The following is a 13,682-nucleotide window of genomic DNA, read 5'->3' as shown; positions in this document are numbered from 1 at the left end:
ATATCCATTTAAGTAGCAATATGTAACCACTTATATATTGCTACTTAAACGATCCCTCTTACCGCAGGTACCAAGGCCCTGCAGCAAGGCCTGGGCGGAACACAGACCTTCTTATCCCAAAGAATGTTATCAGAGCCATGTCCCTAAGATCTTTCAGGACCTTAGATCCCGGAGAAGCTATTGACTGTGGTCCTAGCACAGAGGTCTGTGAACCACTGTAGAGCTTCACAGATCACGCCACTAAACAGCAGGAGGCCTTGCTGGGAGAAGAGAGGCCTGAGAAAAAGCCACGTGGAATGTTGGGACACACCTCAGCCTGATTACAGATCTTGACTCCAGTCCTAGACCTGAAAGATGCCAGATACAGAGAAGGGGAGAGGGGAAAAAAAATAAAACCTGAGAAAAGCCTGTTTCTGCCATTCTAGAGATAAAGAATAAAACACATAACAGATGAGATGGGACGGGGCAAAGGATTTAATAAGAGTCACTATTGGATTAGGTATTCATTTGGTTGAAGCCAGTCTTTGCGGGACAGATACAGACGGAACCCATGCTGTGCTAACTTCTCATGCTTCAGAGTGCACAGCACTTCTACGTGAACAAAACTGATGGGGCCCCTTACATGCACGTGCTGTGGAGAGAAGCTCCCCAATGGGTGAGCTCAGCTCTGGGGGCTGTGGCACCACAAGTCAGTGTTACAAAGTCAGGGCCAAAGAAAGAACAGCTTAACAACTGTACAGATGTAGTATTACAAAGTTTAAAAAGATGCTGACCCACCAAAGAGACAGTCGGAGAGTAGAGAGACAGCCCATAAAACGGAAGCTGATCTCTGCCAAATATTCATTGGATTCATATCTAAAATATATAAAAACTAAGAAACGAACAAAAGAATAAATAATATACACAATAAACAGACTGGACAATGGAATGAACACTTTCTCAAATGAAGTATAAATGGCTAATAAGTACATAAAAGAAGTCTAACATCTTAGCCACCAGGGAAATGCAAATCAAAACAACACTGCAATTCCATTTTTTCTTTTATTTAAAATAGTTTTTTTTCTCCTATATCCTGATTAGGGCTCCCCTCCCTCTACTCTTCCCGGTTCTTCCCCAACCCCCCTCCAACCCAGATCCACCCCCTTCCTCTGCTGTTCTCTCATTAGAAAACAAACAGGCTTCAAAGGGATAATAATAAAATAAAATAATAATAATAAAAAAAACTAAAACACCAGAGTAGGACAAAACAAATGGAAGGAAAGGAGCCCAAGAAAAGGCAGAAGAAACAGATCAGACAGAGACCCACTCATTTGCACACTCAGGAAACCCACAGAAACACTAATCTGGAAGCCATAATATATACACAAAGAACCTGAAGGGTTAAAAAAAGAAAAATAATTTAAAAAATGTAAATAAAAAAATGTTAAAAGTGCTAACTTCCATTTTCTTCCATCGAGTTTGCTTTCTGTCCTCATCTACAGGTAGCCGCACACGCTGCCCACCCTCAAGGGCAGTTTGTTTCCCCGGTGAGGCTCCATTGGAGAAAGGTAAATTTTCCTTGCAAGTGGTTAGGGTGGGGCATGTGCCCACCTCTCCTTTCAGCTCCAGGGCCCTGATGGTGCAGACCTGTGCAGGCCCTGTGCCTGCTGCTTCAGTCGCTGGGAGTTCATTTGAGTGTTCTTCATGTTGATTTAGAGGCCTCATTTTCACAGTGTCCTCTTTCCCCTCTGGCTCTTACGAACTGTTTTCAGCTTCTCTTCTTCAGGGTTTCCCCGAGCCCTGAGGGGAGGCATTTGATAGTGATGTCCCATTTAAGGCTCAGTGTTCCAAGGTCTTTCACTCTTTGCATATTGTCTGGCTGTGGGGCTGGTATAGGTTTAATCTGTGACCATATGTCCATATCTGCCTGAGAGACTCACAACTTGGAATTAGCATTAGTAAGGGGTGCTCCTTCCCTTACTAAAGCATGTCAGTTTAGATAGAGTCTTATACTTTCCCATAGGTGTAATCTATCACCAAAACGGTTTCTACTCTCTGATTATGGCAAACACATTTGAGACCCTGTACTTTCTCATCAAGTTACTCCTTCCTCTCAGGTCGCTTTTTCTTTCTCTCCTTTTCCATCCCTCTTTCCCATGTCTCCAGAGTTTCTTCTACCCACAAGTGCCTTGCTCTGTCTCTGAGGAAAAGGAATGCAAATCAACGTTTAAGTCATTCAGAGTCTCAGAAGAATGAGACTTACAGGACCACCATCCCTGCTACCACCACTATTTGACATCTTACACAGTGTGACTTCATTTAACACACTATTAAACTGACAGAGGTCCCCATCTTTTCTTTCCAGTTTACCAAAGGCCCCTCCTAAGACTAAAAGCAAAGAGAAAGAAGAACTCCCCCATCTCGCTACAAATGAATGAGTAACAGGTAGCTTGCGTGAAGGTCCTGCTCGTAGGCAAGGAGATGGAATATCAGCTCGATGAACCTTTCCTACCTACCTGAAAGAAGAGGCTAACATACATGCTTATGCAAGCAGTCAGTTTTATTCTCAAGACATTTTTTTATCTGTTTCCATTTATTTATCTCGGAGTTTACAGCAGCAGGATTCAAAGACAAATCCTCTTTTGCTCATGGCAAATCATTTCACTCCAGGGAGCCTAAAGGCATCACCAAAATAAAAGAAAACAGGGAGCAAGACATGAATGGTAGTAAGAACCCAATCCACGAATGTTCAGCTTTCTCCCAGGAGTAGTAATTTGTCCGGTTTGTAACTTAACCCTCTAGTGTCATTGCTAATAAGGAAATTAATAGCAGACCCATGGTCTCTTCCTTAATAAAAGCAAGAGACTCTAGCCACATCAGATGCAGAACTAAATTGGGAATCTTAAGAAGATGGTTGCTGGGAATTGAACTCAGGACCTTTGGAAGAGTAGTCAGTGCCCTTAACCACTGAGCCATCACTCCAGCGAGACTTATTCTTTACCTGTCAGCTCCACGTTATATTAAGGAAAGAAGCCCAACTTCTAGCAACCAACATCATGGCATGACTTGGTACTAGGCCCTCACCTTCTCTTCAGCCAACCTACTGAGATTCCCAGTATAGGATTCAACAGTATCCTGTCTGTAAAGATGACAAAGAGGATGTTTAATAACATGACTGTCTTACCCAAGGTGCAGGTAAACCTGGAAAGATAATGTAGATCTGTTCTAGTAGGACAACCCCAGTTTTGGTACAGGCTGGATTTCAGACCCCATACATAAACACACAGCCATACAGATTGCCCCTTATGTCAGAGGCTATAAATAAGCTACTTTCTAGGCTAGCAGTCCTCACTTGGTCCGCTGGAAGAACAAGGATGGAGAGAACCCAGTGCCCATGGCAAGACTCACATGACTATGCCAACAACACCCTGTCATCTTTCCGGACAGGACAGCTCCTGAGATGCAGCGCACTCCCATCACCAGCTTCAATCACCACTGCCTGTTTCTAAAAAGAAAATCAAGAACAACTTGGGCTTGTTTGCCCTGGTTTTGTTGTGAAGTCCAACAATGACATGGGCATGCCCGATGAAAACAGGCAGAGCAATGAGGTCATCAGTGAAGACAGGAAGAATGGGGCCATGTCCTGCAAACCCAGAGAGACAAGACACAGTCCTGACATCAAGGTCACTCCAGCCAGACCCAAAGCAAGCTACTCACACATGCGGGAACTCACTATGTACCCTATCACAAAGGCACTGAGAGAACTGGCGTTCTGGGATCGGGATACAGACAGCCACTGCAGGAGGAACTAAGTGAACAGAGCGGGGAAGGGGGGTATCTCTCAAGGCAGAAAGAAAAGAGCTGGAGAGTGGATCAGCACTTAAGAGCACTGCCTGCTGCTCCGAAGGGCCCCAGTTCAGTTCCTAGCATTCAAGTGGTGGCTTACAACCATCTTTAACTCTGGTTCCAGAGGATCCAACACCCTCTTCCGGCCTCTGCAGGCATTGAGCACCATATAGTGTACAGAGGTAGAACATTCATACACTTACAATAAAAAATAAATAAGATCTCCAAAAAAAAAATTCTAAATCAATGGAAATAACAGTCCAAAAATAACGTGTGTGTTTGTAGGATTCTTACAGAGATAAATGAAGGAATAAATGTGTTCTTTGAAAAGTAAAACAAAAATGGATACAATATAAGAACTAGAAAACTTAGTAGATAAGAAAGGATACACGTAGAGGCCATTCATCTCTCATCCCTCACCTGAAAACCTTCTAATTGAAAAAGATGATATAATTGTGGCCTACAATTAGCCAAGGTGTGGAGAGTATGAGACTTACGAATTCTAGGCCTAAAGGGAGCATATATACCTCAACCCTCTCCCGAGGCTCAAGGATCATTGTGGAAGAGGGGGCAGAAAGAGAGTAAGAGCCAGACATCGTGAGTGGCTATAAGGAAACACATAATGATCTGGATACATCAGGGCAGCTACACAGATGAACTCAAAGCATATGCAAGAATATGTACAAAACCTGTGCAAGCCAAGCCAGAGCAAACCCCAGCAAGGAGAGAGGAGGTAGGCATACTCCCACAGATGCTGGGCTAGAAAGATGGTTTCCTCTAGTACAGATAGCACTACTTTATCTCTAAGGGTTTGGATAGGTAAAGAAGGGGGATGAATTGGAGAAGAGCTGGAAGAGGGGTAATCAAAATTCTCAAAGAATTAATTTTTGAAAAGAGTTTACCTCCAGCTGCATACACTCAAAAAAGTATTGAAAACCCGCTAAGAACAAACAAACATAAAAGCCAGTTTGGAGACATGAAAAATATAAAATACATCTAACCAATCCTATAAAAATAGAGTTAATGGAAAAGAAACACTACTTGAAGTGGGTGTGGGTAATAATTTTAAGAACTGCAGAAACACAAGTTCAAAATTTGAAGACACGTTCTGAGAAGCAAGGTGAAGAATCAATAAAAATAAATCCATAAACACAGTGTGGTTAAACTACAGAGCATTGTAAAAGCTATGAGACGGGAAAGACAGATTCATCCAAGGAAAAGACTTAGACCATTAGATTTAGTATTAGTAACAATCAATATTAAGAAAAAGTGGGGCAATATTATCCCCATACTGAGAGGAAATTTTAGCCACAAGATTACATACTAACCTACCTACTTTAGCATCACAACTGAGGGATGAACCGGCCACAGATTCTCACTTGGGGAAAAATATGGGGAACATACTTCACAATGATATTAGTGAGACCAAAGACTAGGAAATTGGCTTTAGCAATAAAGGTTTCAGGGAAAAAAATGAGCATAGAAATATTAAAATGCATAATGTGTTTATTTAATATTCATAACAGTTTTATGAGTTTCTTTAAAGTTAGAATAAAGGATAAGAAGGATATATGGTGCATTTCTTGTGGGAGAAGAGGATGGGGTTCTTTTCTTATCTGTAGAAAAGAGATGTACTAAATACATATAGGCTTACAGAAATTTCAAAAGTTAAGTAAATGTATTAGAACTGTAAGGGCAGCTACTAAAATGAGAAAATGTGAATGCATGTTCCAAACTAACAGAGAGAATGCAAAGAAAGGGGGAGAGGACCAGGCCTGCAGAAGACAGGCATGGAGGAAAGGGACAGGTAGAGCAGAGGGCAGGGCAAGACAGGAGGACACAGTGGGAAGGCTGTGGCAGAGGTAGCTGCATGTCTTCCAAAGATTTGTTCTATTCAACAAGTGCATGCTGCTAGGCCGTGCCTGCAGGGCTGTCTCCAAGACTCCTCCTGCATCCAGGACGGTGTGACCAGGTCTCATCAGAGAAGAGTGAACAAAAACTACATAAATGACTTATCGTCTGACGTGCTAAAAGAAAAAAAAAGAGGGGGGGTGTGCTTTCTACACTCTCACTTCCCGTGCTGACCTGGGAACTTAGACCTGGAGTAGCAGAGCACGAGATGGAAATAGTTCAGATCCTGAAATGACTGTAGGGGACCGTCCCTCTGTGCCTAACCATGTCCAACACAAGCACCTTCCTTCTACCAGGACACCAAGGCACTATAACAAGAATGAAACATTTATTTTATAAGGATTGGCTATATCTCCTGAGTTTATATGGATGGATCTATATTTCAAGACATGTCAAAATTTGAGTTTTAGCTTAAATATTATTAATAACAGTCTAGCTTCAAACTTCCTGTGTGGAAGAGGGTGACCTTGAACTTCTGATCCTCCTGCCTCCACCTCCCCAGTACTGTGAATATTATTTGAGAGTCAAAACCACAAATATACTAGTTGAGTATAAGTAATGGGTGCAGGCAACATTTTGGAGTTGTTATGAGCACGGTTGACAGAAAACATAAAATTGCAATGTGAAAGAAATCAAAACATTGCAATGTGAAAGGCAGAAATTCTAGGTGCTTCTGATATAGGGGGGCAGAGCAACCATTTATTAAAACTTGTATTTGTGCAAAAACAACAGTCAACAATGTGCAAATGAAATACAGCAGAAAAAAAAAAAAAAAAAAAAACCTTAGACTTTCAAATAGCCCACAAAGGAGATGGAGCAATAGAGGCCCATTTGAATGATATGCAATGTGAATAAAGAGAAAAGCCAAATGGATTATGGATTTAGGAAATGACTTAGAAAAGGGAAAGGTGGGAGAGGGGAGGAGATACACAGGGAAGACAACACACACCACCATAAAACTTTGACGTAGACATGACGACAAGGAAGATAACCGTGTGTTTATTTGCAACCGGTTGGGCTAAGTTTTAGGTCCCTCATATATAAGATAATAAGAAGCAAAGGTCACCACTCAGATTAGCCGTTGGAGAAGTGAGCAATGCAAGCACTGCCACGGGATTCTAATGTCTTTCTAAGACACACAAAATGCACAGTTGATTAAAAACATATAATTTTTCTTTCTTTAAAAATAAAGCCAGGGGGCTGGTGAGATGGCTCAGTGGTTAAGAGCACCCGAGTGCTCTTCCAAAGGTGCAGAGTTCAAATCCCAGCAACCACATGGTGGCTCAAACCATCCTTAATGAGATCTGACTCCCTCTTCTGGAGTGTCTGAAGACAGGTACAGTGTACTTACATATAATACGTGAATAAAATCTTTAAAAAATAAAAATAAAAAAATAAAGCCAGAGCCGGGCGTGGTGGCACACACTTTTAATCCCAGCACTCGGGAGGCAGAGGCAGAGGCAGGCGGATTTCTGAGTTGGAGGCCAGCCTGGTCTACAGAGTGAGTTCCAGGACAGCCAGGGCTACACTGAGAAACCCTGTCTCAAAAAAACCAAAATACATAAATAAATAAATAAATAAATAAATAAATAAATAAATAAATAAATAAATAAAACCAGAGCTGAGCTTAGTGGTGCAAAGGCGACAGATCTCTGTCCAACTTCAAAAGTCCCCATAGTCTGTAGCAGGCTCAACAATTTTAAAGTCCAAAATTCAAGGTCTCTTCTGAGATCCATCCAATCACTTAACTGTAATCCCCAAAACAAGACAGGGAACCAGCTGGGCAAACTCCAAACTCTGCATCTCCATGGCTGATGTCAAAGTGGTCTTCAGATCTCCAACTCCTTTTTCATATTTGTTGACTGCAACAAACTTCTTTCTCCTAGGCTTGTTGCACTCCCTGTTAGCAGGTTTCCTACAGCTCTGGCATCTTGACCCAATCTTGGAGCCTCCAAGGCAACTTCAAAGTTACAGCTTCTAGTTTCAATGCCTGGGATCCACACATGATCTTCTGGGTTTCTCCAGCTCTGCCCTCTGTAGCACTCTAAGCTCAGGTTGATCCACTCCACTGCTGTTGCTGTTCTTGGTGGTCATCCCATTGTACTGGCATCTCCAATACACTGGGGTCTTCTGCTGCAACTAGGCTTCACCAATAGCCTCCCATAGGCTCACTTCATGGTTTCAAGCATCATATCATTTGCATGACCCCTTCAGTACTGGGTCTTCAGCTGCAACTGAGGCTGCACCTTCACCAGTGGCCTTCCATAGCTTCTCACAGTGGCAAGCCTCAGTTGCTCTTCTTCATGACCCACCATGCCTTCAAAACCACATGGGTGACTCTTACACGTTACTAAGTACAGCTGTAGCATGAGGTACAACCTTGGCTATCTCTGGAACACAGCTTCTTTGTGCTCTCAGAAAACACTTCTCAGAAGATTTCACTTCAGTGATGTTGGTCTCTTAATCTCCACTAATTTCTTAGCTCCAGCTGACCACCATCAATTGTCCCATTTGTCTCCTCTTCTTACCTATAAAGCCAGAGCCAAATGACCAAAGCTGCTGAGTTCTGCTGCTTCCTGGGGCTGGAACATGGCCCTTTGTTCTCTTACATTATCACTAGCTTTCTGTTTTCCAACTCCTTCACTGTCTAAGCTTAGCTTGTAAGACTCCAGGGATCCTTAGCTTACCAGGAGACAACTCACTCCCCCCCCCCCCCAGTGAACCACACGGAGCTGGAATCAATGCAAAAAGCAAGAGGAATTTATTGTTCCAGTGCACTGGGGTTGTCCCAGACCCGAAGGAGAAGTGGCAACCCCCAGCACCCGTTCAGTGGGTTTTTATATGATTTCCAGGGGCAGAATAGAGCATCAGCAACTAGACACAATATGATTGGCAGAACAGTGCACCCTTTAAACTGATGGTCTTTAGGGAATGAGGTGACCAGGACTTTCCTTGTCTGAAGGTGGGCAACAGTCAGTCCTGTGGAATGTGTCCCCACCCGAAGGTCAGTTCCTGCCCTGTGGTCAGAGAAATGCTAATTAGCCTCTTGCTTCAGGAGGGGCAAGTGTTTCATGACCTTCCCAAAGTTCCTAAACTGACCTTTTCAGCAGTCCTGGAACTTGCTCTGTAGACTGACTTTGAACTCATGCCTGTCTCCTAAATGCTGGGATTAAAGGTGTGTACTACCAAGCCTGGATCTAAAACTTGCTTAGTCCCATGCTGACCTGGAACTCAGAAATCTGCTTGCCTCAGTCTCCTGTAATAAAAGGCATGCACTACCACACCTGGTCCTAAACTTAGCTGGGTGGGATCTTGCCTCAAGGTCACCACTCCCTTAATTCAATGAAATATCCTTGAACATCGGATTCAGCTCCACTTCACTTCCTGGTGGCCCTCATATATTTTTTATTTTTCCTTTCTAAGCTTGCTGTGCTTGTTCAAAACACTCTTCATGAGACTTAACCAGAGAACAAAGTTTCTGCTGGGCTCGTTTTTGAGATTTCCGTTGTCAACATAGTTAATATAAATCTCTTTACCTTAGCCTCAGTTAGACCCTAAAGAGAAGAGCAAAAAGCAGCTACATTCTTCAGCAAAATATCACAAAAATATCTCGGACTCTAGGTCATACACTGAAATTCTTCTCCTGAACCCTCTTGGGCTGGGTCTGCACAGTTCAAATCAATCTCAGCAAGAAAGCCTTTCATATTCTTACTAGGATAGCCCTTTAAGCCCCATTTAAAACATTCCACTGCTTTTCAAATACAAATTCCCCAAATCCATATTCTTCTAGACAAAAGCATGGTCAGGCCTACCACAGCAATAACCCACCCCTGGTACCTACCAACTTCTGTCTTAGTTAGGGTTTTACTGCTATGACCAGATACCAAGACCAAGGCAACTCTTATAAGGACAACATTTAATTGGGGCTGGCTTTCAGGTTCAGAGGTTCAGTCCATCATGGTGGGAACATGGCAGCATCCAGGCAGGCATGGTGCAGGAGGAGCTGAGAGTTCTACATCTTCATCTGAAGGCTGACTTCCCGGTAGCTAGGGTGAGGGTCTTAAGGCCATGCCCACAGTGACACACCTACTCCAACAAGGCCACACTTCCAAATAAAGCCATTCCCTGGGCCAAGCATATGCAAACCATCACAAATAAGATACAAGAATGGACTTGATCTAGCTGGGAGAGGAGGAGGGGGAGGGCCTGGGAGGAGTAAGGGGAGGGGATACTGTAATCAGGACATATTATAGGAAGCAAAAAGACCTATTTTCAATAAAATAGGGATAAAGAATACTTTCTTCTTTTTTCATTTTTACAAACACAAAAGCGATTTTTATTAGAACTAGTTCACTTATGAATTACCAGAGAATGCAAGACATAGTTCTCGGTATATGCAAATGAACATAATCGGTGCATATTAACTTGAGTTAATTTTTAATAAGTGGAAAGAAAACATTTCAGAAAAGTTTACTCTTCTAATCTAGTCCCCTGGTTATTGTTTCACCTTGATAATATATGCTTTAATTTCTTCCAGTTGCACATCAGAATTAATATTGGAGTAGTTGAACTAGAACAACTTTTGAAATTTTCTACATCCTTATTTTCAAGCATGTGCTGGGTAGTTTTATGTCGATTTGACATAAGCTAGAGTTAACAGGAGGGAGCTTCATTGAAAATGTCTCTTTAAGAAAAGGCTCTAAGCCAGGCAGTGGTAGTACATGCTTTTAATCCCAGCACTTGGGAGGCAGAGTGAGTACCAGGACTGCACAGAGAAACCCTGAAAAAAGACAAGGTTCTACCTCTTTCTTAATTATTGATTGATGGGGGAGGGCTCCATCCATTGTGGGTGGTGCTAGTAGCCTTGGGTTCTATAACAAAACAGGTTGAGCAAGCCATGGGGTGAAGCCAGTAAGCAGCACCCCTCCATGGCTTCTCATCAGCTCCTCCCTCTACGTTCCTGCCCTCATTGCTTTTGATGATTTTTAAATGGAACTGTGAGTGAAATAAACCTTTCCTCTTCAAGTTGCTTATCATCATGATGTTTCATCAGAAATAGTAACCCTAACTAAGACAAAGGGATTATAGGAGTATTTTACTTACTTATCTTACAAACTGAGAAGAAATCTTAAATTAAGAGATTTAGAACCTAAATAATTAGAATCATCTTAAATCAATGTATATAGGGTTCCTTTAATTTAGAATATTTCAGTCCAAATTAGTAGCATTTGCCTGGATTTAGGAAAATATTGCACATTCACTACAAGGCAAATAAATACCTTTCTGAAAGATAAAATGCAGGTATAAAGTCCCAAAATTGTAAAGATGAAGAATGAACAGACAGGTCCCCAAACTTACCAACTCTGGCATCTCTTACCTGGTATGAAAGCTCCTTGCTACTGAGTACAACATGCCTATCTGGTTGAGTCTAAAGACGATAAAGCCATAGAAAGGTAAGTTTTTCTGGGGGATTTCACCCAACAGAGACTGTATCTCTAAAAATAGTCATAGAGTATACTCAATAAATCTTAACACCAAACTCCCAACTATTGCTATTAAAGGTTAGTATAGAATCATCTGTGGAAAGACAAAGAAACTATAAAATTAACAGAGAGTACTTCAATAAGAAAAAGTCATCAAATTTCTGTTGTCATTTAGAAATGAAGAAAAATGTATCTGAGCTTTAATTAGACCATAAACTGTACTTTCTCGGATTATAAATAGACTCAGCTTTGTTAGGTGAGTCTACTGGGAAACTCAGTGGAAGAACTCCAAACTTATATAAAACTATTTTTTAAATTAAAACCATGCCTCTTCTGTGGGTTAAAGTGAGAAACACATATCAGTGATTTTAGGTAATGTATTAAACAATAAAAACGCATGATACAGCCAATTCAAAGGAGAACTTTTAAAATTATGTAGAATAAAGGAATGTTGAGATGAAGGTGCAAAAGGAAACAAAACTGGCTTCTTACAGAGCAGTCACCTGAAGGCCAGGCCAGCGCCTGTAGTCTATAACAAAGACCACTTTGCACTGTTATCATTTACCTACAACTTACATGTTGTAAACCGGCTTCCATAGACTTAGTCTTAGATATTAGATTCCAGACAATGAAGCTTTCCACCCACACATATTTCATACACAAGGGTCACCTATCCTTTGAAACAAGACAGAAGGGGGGAAATGAGTTTATCCACAGGTTAACTTATAGCTACTACAAGAAATTTATATTCAAGAAATGTTCATCTATAACAGCTTCCCCCATCCATCTGGCATGTTCAATGAAACATTTGCTACAAATTAAGTGAAGTGCTTACTGTGAGAAAACTCTATGCACAATGAAGATCTCACACCAGTGTCAAAGCAAGAACGCGGCTCTTACCTCAAGGGTAGTGAGAGACATTTCTGGAGCCAAATATGGCCATGACCCAGAAAGCATAGATTCAGGTTCACCTCAATTCTTGGGTTCCAAAATGGTCATAGTTTTATGGAGACTTAAGACTAACAAAGTTAAAAGAAAGCCACAAGTCAAGGCATTTAAAAAACTTTTTTTTTTTATTTTTTTGTATATGTTCACAATATGTGTAGCCACCATATGGGTATGGAGAGTTGTACTCAGGTCCTCTGCAAGGACGGCAAGTGCTCTTAACTGCTTGGCTATCTCTCTGGACCCTACAAGTATCTTTTAAGAAACACAGATGATTGGGGCGATGTTCTATATCACTCTTTGGATGACTAGAATAGATCAAACCTCTAGAGGCTGTCAGAAATTAAGTCGGGGAACTATCACCAGGCAAGTTTAGGAAGCGGTAATCTAGTATGCTTTAGTTGATAGAGTTAGATATCAGAAATGAAATAGACTGGTAACATCTCTTAAAAGCCTATAGTTTGTTTGTTTTTTCCCCCAAAGTCCTGCAGGACCACTGGATTCACCCTGAATATAGCCATAAAGAGGGAGGGGAGGGGGGAAAGGCAGAGGAGTGGTAGAGAATTCAAGCGAAGCTTCGCTTGCTACATAGTCATCTGATGGGGAAAAAGAAGAGAGGAGCGACAGAAAGACAATGACAAATGCAAAGCAGATCTTCCAAAGGTGAGCTCAAGGGGAGAACTCCGAGTGTTCAGAAAGATCCCTCAGAAACCCACGCCCCACTCAGGAGCTCCGCTCTGGTGTTTTGTAGATTCTCATAATGGTTGCCACCTGGACTCCAGGTTGATTACCTCAGTCTCGAAAGCTTGAGTTTATCCACGTCAGAGGAGATGAAACACATCATAGGTGCGGTGATGACTCAGTGCTTCCTGCCAAGGAGGATGTAAGGATTTGGGTTGAGTCTCTTCTCTTTTAAATGAGAGCAAAATTCCTGAACAGGAAATAACTTGTGGTGGATGTTGAGATTTTTCTTGTTCTCGCCTTTAAAGCATGTCGGATCGCAGGATGTTCCTTTCCTGTGAATAAAAAGAACAGCAAAGTTGACTTTCTGCCAATCAGTGTGTACTATCCTGCTATGGCAGAATGACAACTCAGAGGTGTGATTGTGAAAGGATAGACTTAAAGTCTTTTTCCTTTGTAACCCACTGAAAAAAGTATTGACTTAATGGTTCTCAGTGGTGTGACGGAAAGAGAAATGGAGCTGGCCTCAAACACTGATAGGGTCAGCGCCAATACTATTCAAGGGAGCTTAGTTTCAGTTTCCTTTCTGTGAAAAAATACATCTCACTATATCTAAAAAGTTGTTGATTATAAGATGTACAACAGTTTGACAACATTACCCAATAAGTAGTTTTAAGTGGCTATTTTTGGATAAAACAACAGAATTACTGCTAATGTGAACAAGTAGGATTATTATGACAATAATATTTACTAACAATAAAGTCCAAATGTTCCAGAATACAAAAATAAGTTTTTCCTTATTTTAAAAAAAAAAAAAGCTGAGGAAATCCTTCAAAT

This window comes from Mus pahari, chromosome 7 (assembly GCF_900095145.1).
Source record: "Mus pahari chromosome 7, PAHARI_EIJ_v1.1, whole genome shotgun sequence".
NCBI classification, from domain to species: domain Eukaryota; kingdom Metazoa; phylum Chordata; class Mammalia; order Rodentia; family Muridae; genus Mus; species Mus pahari.
The sequence above is the reverse complement of the archived record's forward strand: the minus strand, read 5'-3'. Positions refer to the sequence as shown.